At 40.1% G+C, this 10,219-nt stretch overlaps 1 pseudogene; it reads left to right on the forward strand.

Annotated features, from left to right (window-relative positions):
• Positions 1-697: 697 nt before the first annotated feature.
• On the forward strand, positions 698-1,347 carry LOC105086714 (ferritin light chain-like; annotated as a pseudogene).
• Positions 1,348-10,219: the final 8,872 nt, after the last annotated feature.

A 10,219-nucleotide genomic window follows, 5' to 3' on the forward strand; every position in this document is an offset into this window, starting at 1 on the left:
AATGAATTCTGCCCACAACCTGAACGAGCACAGGAGTGGATTTCTCCCCAAGCCAACGTCCAGATGAAAATGTGGTCCGCCTGTTTATCAGAGCCTGGTGAGCCCCTAAGCAGAGGACCCAGTGCCTGGACTCCTGACCCATAAAACCTGTGTTGTGTTAAAGCCACTAATTTGCTACCCAACAAACAAGTAACTAAGCCAATTCCTAAGCATTCAGAGCCAACATTTTTAAATGACTGGTGATTCAGCTGTATTGCAGCCATGGTCCTCATCATCAGTATCTTTAAATCACCAGCCAATTAATATTCAATTAATTGCCCCTATTCAATGCATTGCCCCTTGGGTCCATGGTACATATTTTTTGAGATCACTGGTTGAGATATTCTGTCAACCATTTCTTCTCATACCTTTTTTTGTCACTGAGACAGCCCACATTGCAAAGAAAAATCTTAGTGAGTGGAAAACTACACTAAACAAAGAGACGGGTCGGCTGTGCGCTCGGCAGTCCCAAGTATCTGCCTCTCATTTCAATGGCGTTTGGACAAACAGACCCAGGGACGCCCCTTCCTCTAGCCTCAGACCACCCTCCAACCTGTCTTCCAGTCGCAACCTTCGGAACCAGCCACTCAGCTACCCACGGCCTGCGGGACCAGCCAACACCATTTTTTGAGCTTTAGACCCTTATTACCAACCAACCATGAGCTCCTAGATTCGTCAGAATTATTCCGCCGAGGTGGAGGCACCGTCAACCGCCAGGTCAACGTGCGTGCGGGCCTCTTACTCCTACCTCTCGCTGGGCTTCTATTTCCACCGCTTCGATGTGGCTCTGGAAGGCGTGGGTTGTTTTTTCCAAGAATGGGCCGAGGAGAAGCTCAGCGGTGCCAAGTGTCTCTTGAAAATGCAAAACCAGCACTGCAGCCCTGCCCCCTTCCATGACGTGCAGACGCCATCCGGAGAAGAGTGGGGTAAAACCCAGGACGCTACGGAAGCCGCCATTCTCCTGGAGCGGAACCCGAACAAGGCCCTTCTAGACCAGCATGCCCTGGGCTCTGCCCACGCAGACCCCGCCTCTCTGACTTCCGGGAGAGCCACTTCCTGTGTGAGCAGGTGGAACTCGTCAAGACCGAGGACCTCCTGGGTGAGCAGGTGAAACTCATAAAGAAGATGGCAAGCGCCTGACTTACCTCCACAAGCTGGCTGGTCTCCAGTCTGGGCTGGGCAAGTATCTCTTCAAAAAGCTCACCCTCGAGCACGACTAGGAGCCTCTGAACACAATGGCCTTTGAGGAGCCCCTTTGGTCAGGGCTTCTGCCAGAAGCCTCTCTCTGCAGCCACTAGGCAGCTTTTTTTTTTTTTTTTTTTTTTTGTAATTGAAGTATAGTCAGTTTACAATGTTGTGTCAATTTCTGGTGTACAGCATAATGCTTCAGTCATACATGAACACACATCTATTCATTTTCATATTCTTTTTCACTGCAAGTTACTACAAGATATTGAATATAGTTCCCTGTGCTATACACTGTGAACTTGTTGTTTACCTATTTTATATATGTTAGTATCTGCAAACCTTGAACTCCCAATTTATCCTTTCCCACCCCTTTTTCCCCTAGTAACCATAAGTTTGTTTTTGATATCTGAGTCTGTTTCTGTTTTGTAAATAAGTTCGTTTATTTATTTATTTATTTATTTATATATTTTTTAGATTCCACATATAAGTGATATCATATAGTATTTTTCTTTCTCTTTCTGGCTTACTTCACACAGAATGACAATCTCCAGGTCCATCCATGTTGCTGCACATGGAATTATTTTATTTTTTATTTTTTTTTAGGCAGCCTTTTAACTACCCTGGAGCCTTCTCCCAAGCCTTGGACCAAAAAGAAACACAACGCTTTTTGCAGGGAAAAAAATATATATATGGGTCCTATGCTCAAAATACAAATATTGCAAAGATACATTCTTTTTCTTTCAATCAAGATTTAACATGCACAAGAGAAAAATCATATTTTATTCCTGTTTGTCTTAAGCCTCATGTAGTCTTCAGTTCATAAACTTCCAGAAAACTTTCAAAGTTCTCAACAAATACGTTTTGCAGATCATTTTAGAAATCAACTGCCATATACCAACAGGATTGTTTTCCCCATGGGGTTTGACAAACTGAATCTATTTATATAGAGGAGCAGGCCAAGAAGGACCAGGATACTTTAAAGACTCCATACACCAGATATGAAGAATTATTATCAAGTGATACTTTATAGTATATTATAAAGTGTGATATTGGCACAATGATCTAAAAAATAATAAACCAACAGAATAAAAAGAGGTGCCCAATACAGGTCCATTCGTGTATTGATATCTGGGGGATATGACATTACAAATCAGAGGGAAACAATGTCCTATAGAGTAAATGGTATCCCATAAAAGGTTCCCAATATAGGGGTGGGGGATAACTAAATTCCTAAATGAAGATGTCTTCAGTTTTATTTAATTACCAAACAATAAAAGAAAAAGAGGCAAATAAAGGTACCAACCAATATTTTTAAACTATAACACAGTAAATAGTTATATAAATCATGTGACTTCATTGTATTTTTGCAATCATTTCTTTATCACTTTAAAATAATCTGGGGTTTAGTAGGGCTGACTAACATTTTAAAAAAAATACATTACTGCCTATGATTCAGCTCTTAAACACATATGCTTAATTTGATATTAAGAAATAGTTTTAACATGCCCTTTGGCCTAACAAAAGCCAAACGGGATTTTTTCAAAATCATAGGATTGTGGAGATTGGATGAGAGTATGAATGAAATGAGATTGATCATGAATCAATAAGTTCTGAAGCAAAACAGTGGGCATCTAGGGATTTATTATACTGTTCTCTCCACTTTGGTGTATGTTTGAAATTTTCCATAACTAAGAAAGTTTAAAAAAAAGAAAAAGAAAAGAAAAAGAGTGTCTGGTAAGCATCTCAAGTAAGAAAGAGTTATTCAGAACTTGTGTGCTATTATTTTCAGAAAATTTTGCATATATATCACGCATATATCTATGGGCATAATAAAAGTATATGTGCATGAAACTTTGTGTTATACACACATATATATAACACAACTTTTTGGAGCAGACAAGCCTGCATTCTTATACCTTCATGTTACAGGTGAGGATCCTGATCTCTCATAAGTGGTTATCTTCTGTTTTCCCCCTCCAGGACCCCTCTCCACCCTTCTCCGGTGACCTGCCAGGGTGAGGTTTCCAGGATCCCAGCCCCTGTAGGTTCTGACTGGGTCTGGACAATGGAGAGCATCGAAGAAATGTGAGGAAGGGAGGAGGAAGGTGAGGTCAGGGGATTTGTTTCCCTGGCTCTCTCCCCACTAGACAGTCTCAAAGTGAGCTGAGTACGACTCTCCACTGAAGGTTACTGTACCTGTCAAGAAGGCCAATTCCACAAGACCTTTCTCTGCTGCGTTCCCAAAACTGATCCCTCTATTGTTGCCTTCGGACACAGGTTGTTTCAGCTCAGCTGCTGCTTTCCCCAGATTCCTGCACAAGCCCTTGTATGGGGTTGTACTCACACCTCTGTAATAGTTTTGTGTGCCATCTGTTTTCTGTTAGGATCCTAGTTACCATGCTCTTCATTAAACAAAGATGGCATATAGATATTCCAAACAGAGATGGGGAGATTATTGTACACTCCATGAACAAATATTTCTGATGCTTCAGTTATGTCCTGGGTGATTCCCAAGCTGGACACAGCATTTATAGGCATAAAGAAAAAGAGAGATGTGGACTTGAGGGTATCAACTAGATACTCACTAGTTCACAAACCAGTTCCCTTTGCTAACAGACACGGAGGGAACTGAGAAGACAGTCCTTTCTCTGAAAAGCCCAAATTGTGAGAGTAACTCCACTCCTCTAACTTTCCCCATATCCAAATCTAGACTCAGTGCTATACCACATCACATAGCACATCAAATATTGCACTATAATTACCTGAGTACAGGTATTTATCTCCTCCAGTGGGCTGTGAGCAATTCAAGGAAAAGAGTCTGTCTTATTCAACCTTACATGCTCACCATCCGGCGTAGTGCCTGGCATACAACAGACACATGGTAAACATTAACTGAATGAATAAATGAGTACCAGTGGGGCCAGTGTGCTCCATAGCAGGGCTCTAAACAGAGGGTCTTCTCACCTTCTAGTCACCATCTGGCTTCCCAAAGCAGCACCAAATCCTAACGTGACCTTGGTACCACGGAATAAAGAACCTTTCTCATCTACATCACTCCCATCTGCCTGGCTACAGCCAACATACGGTCCTGAGGCTGAGACACACCTTCATTTGTTAGAAGGGGGAGGGGGAGCAGATGGTAAATGAATGTACTAAAGCTCATTAATTCTTAATGGAGGCTTCCTCCTGGATGTAATTAGAACAAAAAGAAGGAAGAGCCAAAGGAGGAGTGTTTGGGAAATAAAGTAGGCAGCTGGAAGAGGTTTATGAAAAGTATAAACCCTCAGGGAGCTTTCCATTAGAGAGGATAATACCCACACTTCACAGCAGCATGGTTCTCCACAGCCAGCAAAACACGTCTGCGAACACGGTTTCAGTGGAGTCTCAGGAAATGATTGTGAGACACAGAGGAGAGTTTTTAGTTTTCCAATTATTTAGATAAAGAAAGTGGTGCTTAGAGAAGTTAAGTGACCTGCCTTGAGTAACGTGGCTGGAGAGTAATAGAATAAGGACGGATTTAAAATATTATGACACTGAATTGGGTCTCCATCCTCTGTGGCTGTGAATGGAGAGCAACTTTCAGACCAGTTTCTAAAAAGCAAGTGACAGTCCACCCAGCTCAGCTACTTCACACCATACTCTTCTCTTCCTGGCGTATTACCAACCACTTAAAGACGTCCAGTTCCCTTCTACTTCTGATTGGCAAGAAGGACACAGAGGTTCTTAGGAGCCTAGCATTTTTATTTATGTCCCCGTAGAAAACAGAATCTACCTCAAGCCAAGAGAGAAGGGTACTCTTCCTATTAGATTCAGTTAATATGACTCCATTTCTTCCCACTGTTCCCAACACAAAATAAATATTCAACTATACAGTTGCATAGAAATTGAGAATTACATATAGTACTTTGATCTTACAGAAAGTGTGCAGCATAAATCTGAGATACCAGCATTAAATGCAGAGACTTTATTTCTAAGGGCTGCTAAGCCTGGGTGTTCATATTCAATGTTGGTCTATTCCAAAAGAAGTAAATTACTTGAAAATTGACTCTTTGCATCAAAGTAAACATGCCCCTTGAAGCCTTCTTCCTCTCTCAAAGGTACACAGCTGACTTAGTTCAGAAGTGAGTGGAAAAGAGTAAGAAAGATGTTCTATTTAACCAGCATCAATTACTTATAGATATCTCGTTCTCAAAATCTTTCCCCCCACCAAGGAAGCATTCAGCCAACATTTTTATTGGACCGATGCCCAGATTGCTTCATTAATTCATGCAACAACCTTTGTTGGAGTACTCCAGGCATTACTGCTCATGAGTCCTACAGAGCACAAATATATTTCCAGAAATACCGTCATTTGTATTACATATGGCTTTAAAGTATCTTCATAAATTACACCTTCAAAGCAAACTGCAGAGCACTGAAGTCTTTCACTATGTCATCTCAGTTTCACCAGACCCATTGCCTTTTATCTACATATGCAATGAAAATAAATTGGTTTTAGTGAGCTTGGTCCTTTGGTTTCATCAACATCATCATAAGGTATTTTTGATGATGTATGATCTTGAAATCTGTAATGGTATCTTTCTGCTCTGTGGGTTTCATTGGTTCAAACTTGTCTTCCAATTATGCTTTCCTGAGATGTATAACAGCTAAGATGGGGCTTCCAGGCTGTGGTTTATTTCTGGTACTGTATCTATTAAGTAACCGAATTTGAAAAACAACAAAAATTGCGCTTTGACTTCATATACATTAGACCATTTAGCATGAAACCTGTCCAAATTCAGAGGTTTTGGCAACAGAAATATAGTCACTTATTAAATTAGTTACCTTGTCCTAAAAAGTGGTCAGTAGCCCACCATGGTAATAAGAAATCTCTTTCTCAAAATAATTACCATTTTATTTCAAACTGATTATAAAATAAGTACTGTTTTCTACCCAAGATTCCCATGAAATCTTTTAGTAAATATTCTTGTTTCATATTAGGAGTTTAAATGAATAAAGCATTATTCACATAAAGGAAAGAAGTACTTTGATCTACTACACTATTTTCCAAAGGAAAGTAAAACCACAACGAATTATGACACCCTGGACTGAAGATGATCTGGGACACAAAAAATCAGTATTTTCTGTGAAACCTTGAGCAAAACTTCTCTCCTTTGCGGAGAGAAAGCAACAATGTCATTCAGCTATTTACATACGGCCCAACTACTAATGAGGAACTGTTTTCTGCTTTCCGTGAAGAAAAAGGTGAACTTTATGAATAAGTATCACTGGGAGTCATTACCACCTGTACACACAGGTAACAGGTAGCTGATAAGAAAATAGTGTAAGAAGCAAAATGGACCTATAGCAGGGAAATCTGTCTTAAGGTATGATTGGGGTAAAAGATTAACTGTAGGTAGATGCCTGTGTTGCCTGGCAAAGCCCTCTAAGTTCCAAGATGAGGAAAGCTCTTTCATACAGATATGGGGCTTTCCATGAGAGGTCTAGAACGTTCTAGAATTAACATGATCTTGGACACATGGGAGTTGAACCTACTCTTAGAGATTTTCAGAAAAGAGGAACTTCAGCTTCCTGCCTTAACCATGTGGCTTCTGTCTCTTTTATACAGCTGTAGTTATCAGGCTTAAAATTCAGCCCAAGTCCACCCTTTCTTTTGCAGCATTCATTCATTTACTCAATAATTATATATTGAGCACCTCTCATATTCCAGGCACAACTTTAGGAGCTGGGATTCAGGAGGGAGCAAAAGAGATCAAAATTCTTCCTCTTGTGGTCTTTATTATTCTAGCAATAAACCGTTCAATCCTCAGTAACATCCTGATTTCTTGTATGAAATTGGGTCAACTTCTTTGATCAAAGCTAGTTTTGTTAGAATTTAATTCCTTCAACAAAAAAACTCAGCTACACGAAAACCAACATTAGGTTTACTCTCACAATTTGACAGCATTTGGGGCTGGTGCTTCTCTATTATTTGTCATTCTCCTGTTTCCTAGAAGTGTACCCTGAACTGAAGAACAGCTTTCCTCCATCCTGGAAGGGACAACCCCAGTTCAAACCCATCTGCATCCTTGAAGGGACACAGGAGGAATATGAAGGAAGAGGGGTCCTAGCCAGCCATATGGCCCACTCAACACTGGGGAGAAATGGAACTGCCTTTACATCAAGTTTCCTAGGAAGGATATAGGGAAAGCTGTACCACAAATACTATTTCAGCTAATGTAATGACTGCTACTACTACCACTGTGCTTTGATGTCATATACATTAGAATACTTAGTCCTCACAGCAAGCCCATGAGGAACAGATGAGAAAACAGGCTGAAAAAGGCAAGTGACTTGCCTACAATGAAGAGCTCTGGCAAACTGGTGGTGCTGGATTCATACTTGGGTCTGTATGATTTCAAGGGTCCCTCTCTTATAAAAAAAAAAAAAAAAACAACTCTGATGTTATTTATCTAATAAAACCACAGAAAGGAATTATTAAACTTAAACCATCATTATTTCACAACCTACAGAATGACATTACCCCCAAGATGAAGAGGATACAGGTTTTGAACATCACCCATGCATTTTCAGTTCCTTCTCTGAATTTTAGCTACCGTTATAATTAAAAGCATTGTTTTGAGCATTGTGTTATGTCCATCCTCATATAATAAGACCACTCTTGCCTGTATTGATTAAAATTTAAAAGACAGAAGTGTTCGGTGCAGATATCTAGTTGTATACCTTGGACCGAGAAGCTTCAGGTGTTTTCACACGTGAAGATGAAGAAATCTCCAATATGAGGGAAGTTCACTTTGGTTTGATCCAGGAAGAACAAAGATTCACAGTTCTGAGAATAAAGAAAGAATCAGACCTTATCAGGACATTTGGTTCTAATTAACCAGTAACAAAATTGTTCTACAGTGCAACTGTGTAAAATTAGCTGAATCATCTGAGCTAGAGAAGGTCAAAAAACAACGATTACAATCAAGATATGGTGATTACTGCATATATTTTGATGCATGGGAGTGAGCTTTCCTTCATTTTCTTCTTCTCATTAAAATTAAAATGTTAACGAATGTAAGTTTGGTAAGTGAACAAGATAATTTAACAGTATTTTGATAATGAAGCACATTCCTTGTAAAACATAAATCCTTGGATACTTAATCTCTCAATTCCCTTTCTTCTATCTCCACAAGGCTGTCTCTGTCTAGACCGAGTCGTGCCTTTGCTCAATAAAACAAAACAAAACACAAATCATCTAGTGGTAGCAATCTGAATGAAGACCTGGTCCAGAGGACCAAAAAATGCCCCTTGACTGAAAACAGTAGGACATTATGATCTAAATTACTCGTTTGGCATTTACCATAAATCTCTGAGTAACATTAGTTATCTTTTCAGATAAACTCAATAAAAACTTGCTGAATACATTCCATGTGCAAAGGATGGTACTAGATATTAAGAACGAGGAGGTAAATAGAAAATCAGGCTAGCTCCTCTGAAATCTATCACTGAAGAAAATGATATATGCAAATAATTCTGACATCAAGCAGTAATTTCAGGGATAGAGAGAAAAATGGTATAGTTTTGAAGAGCAATGCTAACTTGATGTGATTATATTTTATACTTTCTAATTTCTTATAAACCCTTGAAAACCAGAAATTTGTATTTTCCAAAACCTTGCATATATAGGTGTTTAAATCAGCTGTCTTTTTTAGTGAAGAACAGACATTGGGTACATCTAAAATACAGGTGTTGCCTGATATCAGCTGCAGGCACAGCTGGGTCAGGCTTTTTGAACAGGACATAAGAATGTCTTTCTGCATTCCTTGGATATGGTTTTCTCTATATTGGCTTCATTCTTCAAAGATCCTCTAATAGTGGGATTAAAAATAACCCCAGAAATATTGCACCTGGAGAGTAATCCTGGCAGAAAGAGAGCTTCTCTCCCCACCAATGTTTGTCAAAAGTCATGGAATTCATTCCTAAAGGAGTGTTTTAGGTTGTGTGTCCATCACCACAGAAGTCGCTGGGGCCAGATGAATGGAATACACTGACTGGCCAGTCTGAGTCACATGCCCACCGCTGGAGCTCGTGAGGGATCCAAAGCTCACGACTGAGAGCTGTATGGGGAGATTTCCCAAAGGGAAACCTAAATGTAGTTACCATTGGAAAAGAAAATGTCTTCTAGGCAAGACAAACATCATGTGCCCATCATAAAAAGTACTCAGCAAATATTTGTTAATTGATGTATTGATTAGTAAGCCTGGAATAAGTGAGACGATGATAGATCCGATGTGTGAAGGGAAACACAGCCAAGATAAATTGTGAAATGAAGCTACAGAGGTGGACAGTAGCCTGCCTGGATAAGTCAACAAAACGCAGCTGATCTTCACTGTCTGCACTGTGTGAGAAGGATTAACTGAGTCTGTAATCAGTAAACAACCCTGAGGGTTTGCTCAAGTTAAGTTCTGCCTTCTGTGATATGAAAACGGTATCACAGGTACCAGAAGATGAACATGGCTAACTGTGATGGCCAGGACACAAGAAAAGAAAAATAAATAAAACGAAATAGAAATCTTAAAATCACTCTGTGGATGCCAACAGATACAGTTATGAAAACCAGACTATGTATTAATCAAGCTTTTGTGTATCACTTTAAAGGGTTTCCCTAAAAAAGCTATGAGGAAAAGGTCACTCTTATTTGAACTACAGGATGATCTGAATTGGCAACGATACACCAACACTTCAAACAAACAAACAAAAAAATCAAGAGAAGAGGTAAAATAATCAATATATGCGGATGATATGATACTATATGTAGAAAACCCTAAAGGCTCCGCACAAAAACGATTAGGGTTGATGAAAGAATTCAGCAAGGGACACTCATGCTCCCGCAGGCCTCTTCCCGGGCTGACTGCGCCGCCTCGCGCCCTAGCGCGCGAGGTGCAGTGACGTGCAGCCCGGCGCCGCCCGGCAGGCCCCAGCCGTTTGGGGGCCCGAGACTCTTACA

The sequence above is a fragment of the Camelus dromedarius genome, chromosome 10 (genome assembly GCF_036321535.1).
Source record: "Camelus dromedarius isolate mCamDro1 chromosome 10, mCamDro1.pat, whole genome shotgun sequence".
NCBI classification, from domain to species: Eukaryota; Metazoa; Chordata; class Mammalia; order Artiodactyla; family Camelidae; genus Camelus; species Camelus dromedarius.